The sequence below is a fragment of the Theropithecus gelada genome, chromosome 11, assembly GCF_003255815.1.
Source record: "Theropithecus gelada isolate Dixy chromosome 11, Tgel_1.0, whole genome shotgun sequence".
Classification (NCBI taxonomy): domain Eukaryota; kingdom Metazoa; phylum Chordata; class Mammalia; order Primates; family Cercopithecidae; genus Theropithecus; species Theropithecus gelada.
Window position 1 is genome coordinate 115,437,146 of NC_037679.1, and position 14,102 is coordinate 115,451,247.

Sequence of the window (14,102 nt, forward strand, 5' to 3'; positions counted from 1 at the left end):
CAGCAGCTTCCAGATAAGATCTCAGAAGCTGGGTAAGTAGGCTCAAGTATATACACTAAGAGACAAAATGGCAGAGTTTAACTGGTATATGACCCCAAAAATAAATGTAACAAAAACAAAAATATATAAATGGGATGTAAGTAATTAAACTAAAAAGCTTCTGCACAGCAAGAGAAATAATAAACAGAGTAAACAGACAACCCACAGAATTGGAGAATATATTTGCAAACTACACATCCGATAAAGAACTAGTATCCAGAATCTAAAAGGAACTCGAACAAATCACCAAGAAAAAAATAAATAATCCCATTGACAAGTGGGCAAAGGACATGAACAGACATTTACTTTAAAAAAGATATACAAATGGCCAACAAACATGGAAAAAAATGCTCAACATCGCTAATCATCAGGGAAATGCAAATCAAAACCACAATGAGACACCACCTTCCTCCTGCAAGAATGTCCATTATTAAAAAGTCAGAAAACAGGCGGGTGTGGTGGCTCACACCTGTAGTCCCAGCACTTTGGGAGGCTGAGGCAGGTGGACCATGAGGTCAGGAGATGGAGACCATCCTGGCCAACATGGTGAAACCCCATTCCTACTAAAATACAAACAATTAGCCAGGCATGATGGCACGTGCTTGTAGTCGCAGCTACTTGGGAGGCTGAGGCAAGGGAATCACTTGAACCCAGGGGGCAGATGTTTCAGTGAGCTGAGATCGCGCCACTGCACTCCAGCCTGGCAACAGAGCAAAACTCTGTCTCAAAAGAAAAAAAAAAAGAAAAAAGAAAAAAGTAGAAAAACAATAGATAGTGTGTAAATGTGGGGAAAAGGGAATGCTTACACAATGCAAGTGAGAATGTAAATTAGTACAATCTCTATGGAAAGGAGTAAGGAGATTCCTTAAAGAGCTAAAAGTAGGTCTACCATTTGACACAGTAATCCTAGTACTGAGTATCTAACCAAAGGAACAGAGGTCATTTTATGAAAAACACACTTGCACACGTATGTTTATAGCAGCACAATTCACAATTGCAAAGGTGTGAAGCCAACCTAAGTGCCCATCAACTAATGAAAGGGTAAGGAAGATACAGTATCTACCCACTATGGGATACTACTCAGCCATTAAAAGGAATGAAATAATGTCTTTTGCAGCAACTGGGGTGGAGCTAGAGACCATTATTCTAAGCAGAGTAACACAGGAGTGGAAAACCAAAAACTGTATGTTCTCACTTTTAAGGGGGAGCTAAGCTATAGCTATGAGTTATGCAAAGGCATACAGAGTGATATAATGGACTTTAGAGATTCAGAAGGGGGGAGGATGAGAGGGGGCCGGGAATAAAGAACTATACATTAGATATAATGCACACTTCTTGGGTGGCAGGTACACTAAAATATTAGAATTCACCACTATATAACTCATCCGTGTAACCAAAAACCACTTGTATCCCAAAAGCTATTGAAATAAAGAAATGACAATAAATTTTTTTTTCTTTTTCCTTTTTTTTTTTTTTGAGACGGGGTCTCGCTCTGTCGCCCAGGCTGGAGTGCAGTGGCGCAATCTCCACTCACTGCAAGCTCCGCCTCCCGGGTTCACGCCATTCTCCTGCCTCAGCCTCCCGAGTAGCTGGGACTACAGGCGCCGCCACCGCGCCCGGCTAATTTTTTGTATTTTTAGTAGAGACGGGGTTTCACAGTGTTAGCCAGGATGGTCTCGATCTCCTGACCTCATAATCCACCCGCCTCGGCCTCCCAAAGTGCCGGGATTACAGGCCTGAGCCATCACACCTGGCCAATAATAAATTTTTAAGAAAGAAAATGGCTGGTGCAGTGGTTCACGCCTGTAATCCCAGCACTTTGGGAGTCCGAGGTGGGCCGATCACGAGGTCAGGAGTTCAAGACAAGCCTGGACAGCATGGTGAAACCCTGTCTCTACAAAAATACAAAAATTAGCCGGGCATGATGGCGGAAACCTGTGATCCCAAGTACTCGGGAGGCTGAGGTGGGAGAATCGCTTGAACCCAGGAGGCAGAGATTGCAGTGAGCCAAGATACCACCACTACACTCCAGCCTGGGCGACAGAGGAAACTCTGTCAAAAAAAAAAAAAAAAAAAGAAAAGAAAAGAAAAGAAAAGAAAAGAAAAGAAAAGAAAAGAAAAGAAAAGAAAAGGAAAGGAGAAAGGAGAGGAAGCTAACTTATCCAAGATCACATAGTAAGGGTGGATTCAGGATTGAAACGCAGGTATATTGACTCAGAAGTCCAGAAAATTTCTCTACATCATGTCCAAATAAAAATTTTTTCTTTTACTCCCACTTTGCACTGTGTTTTATTGAATGTCAGACCATGCCAAATCAGTTTGTCTTGAAACTGGACAAACAGGTCAGGCAAAAGAAGAATGAGACTAAAATAGTTATCACCTTGTCTGACACTGAGAATAACAATCTTTACCCTACCCATCATGGAATACTTTTGTTTTGCTTTATTTTGTGTTTTAAGGTTTTAACTGGAAGAAAGTTAAAAAAAAATCAATACACTTATTAAATATTTCCAACACTGAAAGATTGCTGGTAGCACATCTTTTTTTTCTTCTAAAATCCAAATGGGATTGTTCTATTTTCTTTGTTCTGTATACAACTAAGAAAATTTTCTTTTATGGTTCAATAAAACCTTTACCGACTAAATAGACCCACATCCTGTAGCTGGTCCCTTAATGTCCTTCCCATGGAACTTTGGTCTATATTTTCATCTGCCTCATTACTGCTTCCCTTGTGCATTAACCATCCCATACCCCACACTCACCTGCCTCCACGTTCTTGCTTATACAACTTACTCCCTTGAAATATCCTTTCCTCACCTCTGGGATCTACACTGTACCCTGGTTCTGCTCAAAGACCACACTGTGCGTAGAGCCCGTCATGATTCTTTCAGTCATACATAGATAAGAGTCTTACACAGGTAAGAGTCTATATAAATACAGGTTCTGAATTTACAGACGTTCACTCAGTGACTGAACATGTTTAGTTAGCTTATTTTTATACTTGATATGATATTAGTGGTTGGGATTTTGAGACCACCTTGAAGAAATTCACAGGTAGAACCTGTGACTAACTGAGGTCAAGGATGTATGAGTCATCTCTGTAATCCCCACAACATTTAAGCCCATTACTTGCCTATAACAGATGCTCAATACATATTGGTTGACTACATTTACTCTATGAATAAGGAAAAAACAAATTATTTTAATATAGATTTATAATTTAATGCAGTGTGATTAAGTTGATAGAGTGTGGCATCTTATACTTCCTTTGTAAAACAGGGAAAGTAATATCTATCTTGCATAGTTTTCTTGAAGATTAGAAATAAAATATGCGAAGTATCTGTTATATCTTTAATGTCCACTCAGTGATAACTGAATTAATAAGGATAACTACACAAACCAAAGAATGGTATGGTATTACAGTGGGTACTTTTTCAATTAATTTTATTAAGAATTTTAAAAGAGACAGAGAAGAAAATAAGTCAGTCACAAAAGCGGGTACAAAACAACGCAGAGAAAGGTTCAAAGATGAACAAAAAGGGAAACAGAATAATGAAATCAATCTCCCCAAATCCTAAATAAAATTTGCATAAGCAGATACCTTCTCTGCTCAAATAACAAAATGACACAAAGAAACTTGTACTGCACAACCACATCTAGAATTACAAAATTTTTAAAGAACCATAAAGATACTGGTTCTGAAAATCCACCGCTTCTCTGTGGGAACATTCCTTATGCTATTTAGAACAAAGGTTACATCAGTAAGAAGTGGCACACAAACCCTTGAAAGGATATCGCAGACAATATAGAAACAGCATATCTGGTAAGTTTATCAGGGTTGTAAGTAGATTAGAAGAGCAGGAAGAAATTCTACAATTCTAAAACGATATAATTTAAGTAGTGAGAAATCTTACCACATAGATAACAAACTGCATTAATAAACACTTTAAAAATTGAAATCATGGATAGGCATTATAAAAAGAAAAATGAAATATATCAAAAAAGTGTCCACTTAGATTTTTTTTAACAATGAGAACACTTGGATACAGGAAGGGGCACATCACACACTGGGACCTGTCGTAGGGCAGAGGGAAGGGGGAGGGATAGCATTAGGAGATATACCTAATGTAAATGACACATGTATACATATGTAACAAACCTGCTCGGTGTGCACATGTACCCTAGAACTTAAAGTATAATGAAAAAAAATAAGAAAATAAAATAAAATGAAGAAAACTAAAAAAACCAAAAAACAAACAAACAAAAAAACCTTTTTTACCTTCATGGACATAATGCCCTGATTATCACATAAATATATAAATACAAAACCTCTGGAACTGAAATGCTGAAAATTTAGTATAAGCTTACATGAAAGCTAAGAGGCTGTGGTCCCACATACAGCTATAACTGTTATAAAACTCTGTTCTGTTTTCTGATCATTCACTTCTCTGTATAGACTCCATGCCTCCACTTTGGTAAATAACCTGATCAAGCAACAGATCTTGAGCAGAAACTCTGTCCAGAATTTACTCCATAAATTTCTATAATGTGAAACTCATTCTTGTGCATAATAAGTGCTTTTTAGTCAAAGAATCTCTCATTAAAAGACAAATCCTTCTTGAAATAAAAACTCTCATCAATATCAAATAAGAGTTGAAGTTAGCTAACAGCTGGTTAAGAGCAAAGCCCTAAGAGAACAGGATAGGCACCTTCAGCAAGAACATTGGTAGAGGAATGGTAGGGGTAAACTGTAAGGAAAGCAAAACGGAAAAAGAGCAAAAGAGAAGGGCATGAAGGAGTCCTGTTACCGTACAATGTCTCTGGTTGGGCTTTGAGAGCCATATACATTTGCAATCACTTTTCTTCACACGTCTGGGTGTGATAAGGATTTAAAGCATCTATTTCACTCTGGTTTTGAAATCCTAATATGTTAACCTGGAGGATGGGTAGAGGAGGCTGGCACAACAAGACAGGGAAAGGAGCAAGACAACAGAAACATTTGTTTTTCTGAAGCTTCATCAGCCTTCTGAAAACAATATTTGATCCTTATGAGGTGCTTAGAAACCATATTTTTCTGGAACCCCTCCTGCAGAAAAGCCACTGGAAAATAGAAGAGGATATGAACCAGAACCAAGCCCTTGGAGTACCCAGATATTCAAACTCAGTTTTCAGAGCTTTATTTGATTTTAAGTTTATGATTATTATCTGGCTATACCAAAAGATATTGTCTAAGTGTTTTCAACTTTCATATTAAAGTAAAATTTAAAATTTAAAGAATGTCCTGCTGTGATGCTGAAGAGCAAAAAATCAATAGGACAGTGAAAGATACTACAGTAGAGTCATTGGTGCAGTGGGAAAGACAGGATTTTTTGAATCAGGCAAACATTTGTTAGGATACTGGCTCTTTTTTAAAACTTTGTATACATATCTTGACTTCTTTTTGCTTCAACTTTATTATTTATATATTTTTAAAAATCTGCCTTGCAAATATATGAGGATGAAATAATGTATAAAAAGCCCTTAGCATATAACAATACCTAGTGATAAGGTTTGACTGTGTCCCCAGCAAAATCTCATCTTGAATTGTAGCTCCCATAATCTCCACATATTGCGGGAAGGACCTTGTGGGAGGTAATTGAATCATGGTGGTGGATTATTCCCATGCTGTTCTCATGATAGGGGATAAGTCTCACGAGATCTGATGGTTTTATAAAGGGCAATTCCCCTGTACTTCTCTCTTGCCTTTTGCCATGTAAGACGTGTGTTTGCTTCCCCTTCACCTGCCATGATTGTGTGGCCTCCCCAGCCATGTGGAACTGTGAGTTCATTAAATCTCTTTTTCTTTATAAATTACCCAGTCTCAGATATTTCTTCACAGCAGTATGAAAATGGACTAAAGCAGTAAATTGGCACCAGGATTAGTGGGGCGCTGCCGTGAAGATAACTAAAAATGTGGAAAAATGTGGAAGCAACTTTGGAAATGGGTAACAGGCAGAGGTTGGATAGTTAGGAGGGTTGAAGAGAAAACAGGAAAATGTGAGAATGTTTGGAAATTCCTGGAGACTTGCACGGCTTAGGAGACAGGAAAATGTTGGAAAGTTTGGAACTTCCTAGAGACTTGTTGAATGGCTTTGATCAAAACACTGTGATATGGACAATGAAGTGCAGGCTGAGGTGGTCTCAGATGGAGATGAGGAACTTCTTGGGAACTAGAGCAAAGGTGACTCTCGCTATGCTTTAGCAAAGAAACTGGTGGTTTTTTGCCCCTGCCCTAGAGAATTTTGAACTTCAGAGAGATAGGGTATCTGATGGAAAAAATTTCTAAGCAGCAAAGCATTCAAGAGGTGACAGAGCATAAAAGTTTGGAAAACTTGCAGCCTGACAATGCAGTAGAAAAGAAAAACCCATTTTCTGGGGAGAAATTCTTGCCACCTGAAGACATTTGCATAAGTAACAAGAAGCCAAATGCTAATCACCAAGATGATGGAGAAAATATCTTCAGGGCTTGTCAGAGACCTTCACAGCAGCCCCTCCCATCCCAGGCCCTGAGTCCTAGGGAGGAAAAATGATTTCCAGGGCCAGGTCCAGGGCTCTCCTGCTGTGTACTTGGAACTTGGTGCCTTGCATCCCAGCCACTCCAGTCGTGGCTAAAGGGGCCAAGATACAGCTCGAGCTGTGGTTTCAGAGGATGCAAGCCCCAAGCCTCGGCAGCTTCCGTATAGTATTGACCCTACGGGTGCATAGAAGTCAAGAATTGAGGTTAGGGAATCTCTACCTAGATTTCAGAAGATGTATGGAACGCCTGGATGTCCAGGCAGAGGTTTGCTGTAGGGGCAGGGCCCTCATGGCGAACCTCTGCTAGGGCAGTGCAGAAGGAGCATGTGGGGTTGGAGTCCCCCCACACAGAGTCCCCAGTGGGATACTGCCTAGTGGAGCTGTGAGAAGAGGGCCACTGTCCTCCAGACTCCAGAATGGTAGATCCACCAACAGTTTGTACCGTGCACCTGGAAAAACGACACAGACACTCAACACCAGCCCGTGAAATCAGCCAGGAGGAGCACTGTATCCTATAAAACCACAGAGGTGAAGATGTACAAGGCCATGGAAGTCCACCTCTCGCATCAGCATGACCTATATATGAGACATGGATCAAAGGAGATCATTTTGGAATGTTAAGGCTTAATGACTGCCCATTGGATTTTGGACTTATGTGGGGCCTGTAGCCCCTTTGTTTTGGCCAATTTCTCCCATTGGGAATGGGTGTATTTACCGAATGCCTGTACCCCTATTGTATCTAGGAAGTAACTTGCTTTTGATTTTGCAGGCTCATAGACAAAAGGGACTTGCCTTGTCTCAGATAAGACTTCGAACTTGGACTTTTGAGTTAATGCTGAAATGAGTTAAGACTCTAGGGGACTGTTGGAAGGGCACATTGTATTTTGAAATGTGAGTACATAAGGTTTGGGAGGGACCAGGGGCAGAATTATGTGATTTGGCTGTGTCTCCACCCAAATCTCATTTTGAATTATAGCTCCCATAATCCCCATGTGTCATGGAAGGGACCCAGTGGGAGGTAATTGAATCACGGGGGCAGGTTTTTCCCATGCTCTTCTTGTGATAGTGACATTTCACAGGATCTGATGGTTGTATAAAGGGCAGTTCCTTTGTGCTTCTCTCTTGCCTGCCACCATGTAAGATGTCCTTTGCTCCTCCTTCTTCTTCCACCATGATTGTGAGGCCTCCCCAGCCATGTGAAACTATGAGTCCATTAAACCTCTTTTTCTTTATAAATTGCCCCATCTTGGTTATTTCTTCATAGCAGTATGAAAATGGACTCATACCCCTAGCAATACAACACTTTAGTAATTTTTAACTGTAATCATTAACTAAAATTCTAGGATCCTGTGGCATTGACCAAAGCATGAAGTGCTCAAAAATATTATGCCACTTCACTACTTTCATATAAGGCCCTTTCTTGATTCTAAGACTTCTGGAAAAAAAAATAAGGAAACATGTAAGCCCACAGGTCAAGATGTTTAGGAAATTCTAATAGCTGCAACTGGTAAAATGCTGCAAGTGTAGGATTTGTCTTCCAGAGTACATGCAAACATAGACCTAGCCCCTTTTGTACCTCATCATTATAAATACCATAATACAGCAATCCAATGGATGTTTAAATGTGACTATTTTTAAGACATAATGTACTGAGCCTCTTCAATAGCTTTAAAATCTCTTACATCTGTAGTACATGTTGCCCTGTCAATATATGCGAGTTTAGGAGCTGAATAACCTAAAATGAGTAATGTACTACTTTACAACCAAATATGAGCTAGGGTCACTGTGACCAGTAATCTGAGGTAAATTGTTTTTTCATCTATAGTAGAGGAAGGCATCAAGATATCAATTTACTTGTCAAAAATAGTTATAATTATTACAGGTACATTGTACTGTATGTTTGTGTCTGGAAATTACCCTCTGCAAAGCTTATATTACCACCTACACGTTTTGCTTTCTCACTTTTCTTATAAATATATATTTAAAACTTTATTTAGTCTGTAGAAATACCCACAAATATGGCCAAAATGTTATGCAGATAAGACTTATTAACAAGTTAAGATCCAGATGCAGATTAAGACTTATTAAGTCTTATCCAATGCAGATAAGATTTATTCATAAGCTAAGATCCTAAGTTAACAAATGATCAGTGTGCCAACTGGAAACCAGAAATTCAAAACACAGTCTAACCTCTGTAGTCTTCCATATCCATACGAAGAACTTATTTTTTCATGTAAATGGAACAAAATATATTATAGCAAAATCAAAGATTTTTTGACATGACATTATAGTTCATATTGAACTTAGCTATTAGACAGCCCGACCAGTAAGTCCCATCTAGCATGGATTTTAACACCAAGATTTACAGCATAAAGAGTAGGCACACACATACAAATCACCAATAGCATAAGTGCCACTAAGAAATGAAGAAAAAAAATCATGCACCCACAGAGATACAAGAAAGAAAATGAATAGGAAAAGTAAACTATCTTGTTTCTTCTTCAAAATAAAATGCTTCCTATGGGCTTTTTATTATATAATGCTATCATATTACTAATTATAGTATATAATTATATTACTAATGAACTTTTACGTTAAAATTAAATTACTTTTAATGGCTAAAAGACATAATTACTTGTGCACCAGCCTAATATTTACATACTGTTTCTTCATTTTAAAATGCAAATACATGTATACTGTTACACTAGATTACCATGTTATATTCTTATAAAAATAGATGGGATCGTAGATAGTTACTATCAAAAATGTGTGATTTGTAAGACAAAAATGCTGGTGAACTATGTTCACATTACCAGCTATTTATTTCTAGAGTTTCATAGAAAATTTTAAATCACAGAAAGATATTTGTAGTGTCAGGAGGCATCTGACCATACAGGCCAAACTTAAGTAAACTTATATAGTTTTGAGTTTCTAAATTACTGTTGCATACTTTATTTTACTCAAAAACATCGTCATATGGACCTTAGACCGTGTCTAATGTCCACAGAAAGGAAAAGAAGATAAACTTGTGAAAGATAGCCTTTTGAAAATCTGAAATACAAATATATTTATAGTTAAAATGATGATAAGGTTTGTAAAACGCAATGCAGGAGGTCGTGGAAGAATAAAGATACTATTTTCTTATTCCCCAACTTCTAATTTCCCCCAACAACATTTCCCAGTCTACATTTTCCTATTTTTTTTCCTGTCTTGCAAACATTTACATCATATATTGCACTTGGATGACATTTTGGAACACTCAAGCTGCTACTGTAACAATGGAATTGATACTAACTTTTAAATCCAAATAACAGAAATATTTCTGATGCTTTGGTGATTGCCAAGGGGCCATCTTGGTAGATCTCTTAGGCTTCCTAGAATTGACTCAAATAGGAGATATCTAAATCTTCTTTTGCTGAATCCTAAAAAGATTATATATCCACATAGCATATAAAAAATGAGATAAATTATGTAAAGTCCCTCTTAGAGAGCCTGAAATGTTATAAATTTCAATAATTGGTAGCTCCTGCTGCTAGACAAATTAACTGAAAAGTTGTCAGCCTTCAGCTCTGTCTTGTCCTTGTTCTGCCACTAAGTAGCAGTATTAAGCAACCCCTAAGCCATTTTTTATTTTCTGTCCCCATTTCAAAGGTAGGACATGTCTTTGAACACTTATTTGTTTTGGCTGTCTACAAGAAGTAACGATTTCAAGAGATTTAAAATGTATAAATTTCTGAAATTTTCCATGTAAATGTAACAAAATATTACAGCAAAATCAAAGATTTTTCTGACATTATAGTTCATACTGAATTTAGATATTAGACAGCCTTACCAATGAGTCCCATTTAGCATGGATTTTAACACCAAGATTTACAGCATTATTATAAGTGATGAATTCTCCTTTGAAAATATCCATTTATAGAGGAGCCCAAATTTGATTCAAATGCTTTGACTGTCCTTATCAATTTCCATCTCATGGAGATGATGACATGCCTCTCAAACAAAATCTATTCCATGATTCATGAAGTTGTCTGTAAGTTAAATGGTAAAATATATATATAACCTGAAAAACTAGTAACAGCATGCCAAAGTGAGGAGAGTTGCAGAAGGAAAAATTATAATTCTAGTGTCTTTCTGAGCATAAGGACAATATTTACCGAAAGAGGTGTGTTATTGAAAAATACTCGAAAGTTGTGATAATGCACTGTTGTACTCCCAAGCAATATTTACATTTGAAAAGGATAGTAGGCGCAGGTAACTTGAACAAATGGGATGTATATGGTGATATTAGAAAAGAGGCTAGTTCTTCCTCCACTGCCTACCAAATTCATTTTATAGGACCAGTTTTTTTTTTTTTTTTTTTTTTAATTCCACTGACACTAACTGTAATCTCAAACAGGCTGCACTACTTTCCGTTGACTTTCAAAAGAAAAAAAAAAAGCCTTCTGGTCACTTTTAGTTCCCCCAAAAGGCGCAGTTCTGGATTAATATGTCTAGTTCACTTCGCACTTTATGTAAACCAAATCTCCTTCCCTCCCACTATATCAGGTCCAAAGTCTACATTTGAGGAAGAGGGTCTAGGTTATTTCTCTATTTTTCATCCTAGTTTCTCTCCTTCTGCCTTCCTTTTTCTCCTACAATTGAACAAAGCTGTTCTATCTCCTCTAGAGTTGAAACTTAAAGGGGAAGAGTTAATGAAGGAAGAAATGTCTTCCTTGATTCCTTTGCCCAGGGCAGTATCTAAAACTGACTCTTTCTCTTAAGGCCACTTTCTTGAATTCTTTGGAGATCCCACCCCTCATTCATGGTCTGACACCTGCAGTATCTTTGGCAGGGTAAATGCATCTCCTCTGACTATCACATCCAATTTCTCCCTGCAACTTTAGATAGTCAACCTACACTTTTAGCCTCTTTCTACTAAACTCTCATCACCACTCCATACAACCCAATCATTCTGGATGTAAGACAGCCCCAAACTAGCTCTGGGTAACCCATGGCTGGCTGGCGTGAAGCTCTTTTTTAAATGTGGCCTTCTCTTCAATTCACCTCCTGGCAGGTGGATCCAGCCACAGCCTTTTGCCTTTTAGACTTCTTGAATTTCTTAAATATGAATTGGACGCCAGTCCCCTGTGTCTCCCAAACTGCAGAGGACAAATATAAAGCACTCTGAGCAAACTTAAAGTTATGCTCCCTAGGCTTTAAATCAGAAGAAAGAATAGCTTACCTTTCCCTAACAGAAGTGAAAGTGGGACTCACAGCACAACACTCTCTACAGAAACGACTTTTATCTTTATCTCTACCCTTTGATCTCTAGTGCACCTCTCTACCTGCACAACCTGTTACACATGCTGGCAATGAGAGTTTTCACAAACCCTGTTCTTGTATATTTTACAACTTTATTTTACAAGTTCCCTAGGTGGTCTAAAACAGGTTCTCCAAACCAAGGTATATGAATATTTAGAATGCATAAAATTTTCCAAGGGGTACATGAACATGAATAGTTTTAAGAGAAGTCACTTTCAATTCTTCATTTTCCATGTAGACCCTTTTGAAAAGCCAACCTCTCTAAAAATGTATCTTAAGTTTAGTCATCATGCTAGTCCTTCTTTCCCAACCCTTGGCTTCTGCATAATTTCCTTTTCAAATGTTACAAAAGGAAGGACTTATCTCTCACCGATTCTAAATCTTACTGTGGCATATTTCATCCTCCTCTCCCATAATCAAATAATTCATGCCTCCTGGGGTAGAATCACATGAGACCATATTTCTCTAAGTCTCCTGTTTAGCACTGGCCAAATACCTTATGTTTTGTAGTTAATTTTCCACCAGAAGATTTCATTGTACACTTAAAATCAGAATATATATATATGCAGATAAAGATCAAGATCACATAATGAGAACACAACTGATAATAAACCCTCTATCAATCTAGCAATAGGTAGAACACAGACATGGTTCACACTGCACAGTGACTTTCATTGCTTCCCCAAAAGCAATCTAGGTAACAATGCATTAAACCTTAGAAAACCAGTTTCCTTTATTTAAGATTAATTACTCCCGTTCAGAGAATGATAAACTCTGATTCTACTAGATGCATAATAAGAAACCTAACCATTTTCAATTGTGAAAGAAATTCTAATCAATATAGATATAAAATTCTCAAAAATATTTATTTCTGTTGCTCTGTCAAGATTTTTGAAGCTGCTTAGAGACCAGCCAGCTTAAAAATTTTTAATTTGGCAAAGATAAATAAATCTTTGCTCAGCTTATCAAAGAAAGTTCTGCAATAGACAATGTCCAATTTAATTTTTTTAGGCTGATATAATCTATGTGTAGCTTCAAAAACAAGGTGACTATAAGAGATAAACAGATACAGTTAGTAATCCTTTTTTCAATCTAGATAAAATTGTAAGGTATATTTCTCAGAAATCAGCAAAATGAAAGATTCTAATAACTAATGTATTTTTCTGTAAAAATTTTGAATGTTTTCAACAGACTTGAAAGAAAGCCAACGTAACAATTGACAGTAATTTTTGATATTGCAACACAATTTGAATTTTGACATATAACTATAGAGGGTTCAAATAACCAAGTGACATTACTGTAGTAAAATGCCTTCCCTCAACACCATCTTCATGTAAACATATTTCCTAGTGCTTACTTCTATAAAATAATAACAGAACTGATAATAAACCTTGTATCAATCTAGCAATAAGCAGAGCACAGCCATGGTTCAACATTGCACAGTGACCTTTGTAGAGAAAATATAAATCTAGGGTGTCTGTAAGTGAAAACCCCCTTTCCAGATTAGGTGCTCATAGATTTCAAGAAAGAAACATGGGCCCATGCACAAGACAGTGCTTCAAAAGACAGTGTCTATGTACATCTTTCTTCCCATTCTGGTCAGCTTGCCTTAGTGGCTCAGCAACAGTATAAAATATTGGGCCAGTACAGTAGTCTGTAATCCCAGCACTTTGGGAGGCCAAGGTGGGCAGATTATTTAAGTCCAGAAGTTTGAGGCCAGCCTTGGCAACATGATGACACCCCATCTTTACACACATACACACACACACACAAATTAGCCAGAAGTCATGGTGGATGTCTGTAGTCCCAGCTACTAGGGAGGCTGACATGGGAGGATCTCTTTAGCTCAGGAGGTAGAGGCTGCAGAGAGCTGTGATCGTACCACCACACTCCAGCCTGAGTGACAGAGTGAGACTCTGTCTCAGAAATAACACACACACACACACACACACACACAAAACAAAAACAAAAACAAAAAAAACCACAAGAAAAAGAAATGTGCAGCGAGACATACCGCAGTTACAGCAAGCTATTCCTGAACAAGGTGATATGGCCACCTCTACAAAATCAGCTGTGCACAGAGAAGAAAAAGTGCTTAGAATGCTGGTCCTGCGGAATAGTAAATTATCCCAGCAAGAGGCTTGCATAACATTTTTTTTTTTATTTAGATATTTTTCTTTTTTTTTTTTTTTTTTTTTTTTTTT

At 37.7% G+C, this 14,102-nt stretch overlaps 1 protein-coding gene across 2 annotated transcripts in view; it reads right to left on the reverse strand.

Moving 5' to 3' along the window:
• The window catches only part of SLCO1A2 (solute carrier organic anion transporter family member 1A2), a 138,408-nt gene that overhangs the window by 123,830 nt on the left and 476 nt on the right, over nucleotides 1–14,102 (reverse strand). The gene's annotated exons all lie outside the window — the stretch shown is intronic.